Source organism: Littorina saxatilis, linkage group LG15 (assembly GCF_037325665.1).
Source record: "Littorina saxatilis isolate snail1 linkage group LG15, US_GU_Lsax_2.0, whole genome shotgun sequence".
Lineage (NCBI taxonomy): Eukaryota > Metazoa > Mollusca > Gastropoda > Littorinimorpha > Littorinidae > Littorina > Littorina saxatilis.
The window spans coordinates 2,712,895-2,713,945 of record NC_090259.1 but is presented as its reverse complement, the minus strand read 5'-3'; positions in this window follow the sequence as shown (position 1 = coordinate 2,713,945).

Genomic DNA, 1,051 nt, shown 5'->3' with positions numbered 1-1,051 from the left:
TCTGTCTGTGTGTCTCTGTCCGTCTGTCTGTCTGTGTGTCTCTGTCTGTCTGTGTGTCTATGTGTGTCTCTGTCCGTCTGTCTCTCTGTGTGTCTCTGTCCGTCTGTCTCTCTGTGTGTCTATGTGTGTCTCTGTCCGTCTGTCTCTCTGTGTGTCTCTGTCCGTCTGTCTGTCTGTGTGTCTATGTGTGTCTCTGTCCGTCTGTCTGTCTGTCTGTCAGTGCCTGTCTTTTTGTCTGCTTGTCTCTGTCCGTCTGTCTGTTTGTCTGTCTGTGTGTCTCTGTCCGTCTGTCTGTCTGTGTGTCTATGTGTGTCTCTGTCCGTCTGTCTGTCTGTGTGTCTATGTCCGTCTGTCTGTCTGTGTGTCTATGTCCGTCTGTCTGTGTGTCTCTGTCCGTCTGTCTGTGTGTGTGTCTCTGTCCGTCTGTCTGTCTGTGTGTCTCTCTGTGTGTCTCTGTCCGTCTGTCTGTCTGTGTGTCTCTGTCCGTCTGTCTGTCTGTCTGTCTCTCTGTGTGTCTCTGTCCGTCTGTCTGTCTGTGTGTCTCTGTCCGTCTGTCTGTCTGTGTGTCTCTGTCCGTCTGTCTGTCTGTGTGTCTCTGTCCGTCTGTCTGTCTGTGTGTCTCTGTCCGTCTGTCTGTGTGTGTGTCTCTGTCCGTCTGTCTGTCTGTGTGTCTCTGTCCGTCTGTCTCTCTGTGTGTCTCTGTCCGTCTGTCTGTCTGTGTGTCTCTGTCCGTCTGTCTGTGTGTGTGTCTCTGTCCGTCTGTCTCTCTGTGTGTCTCTGTCCGTCTGTCTCTCTGTGTGTCTCTGTCCGTCTGTCTGTCTGTGTGTCTCTGTCCGTCTGTCTGTCTGTGTGTCTCTGTCCGTCTGTCTGTCTGTGTGTCTCTGTCCGTCTGTGTGTCTGTGTGTCTCTGTCCGTCTGTCTCTCTGTGTGTCTCTGTCCGTCTCTGTCTGTCTGTCTGTGTGTCTCTGTCCGTCTGTCTGTCTGTGTGTCTCTGTCCGTCTGTCTCTCTGTGTGTCTCTGTCCGTCTGTCTGTCTGTCTGTGTGTCTCTGT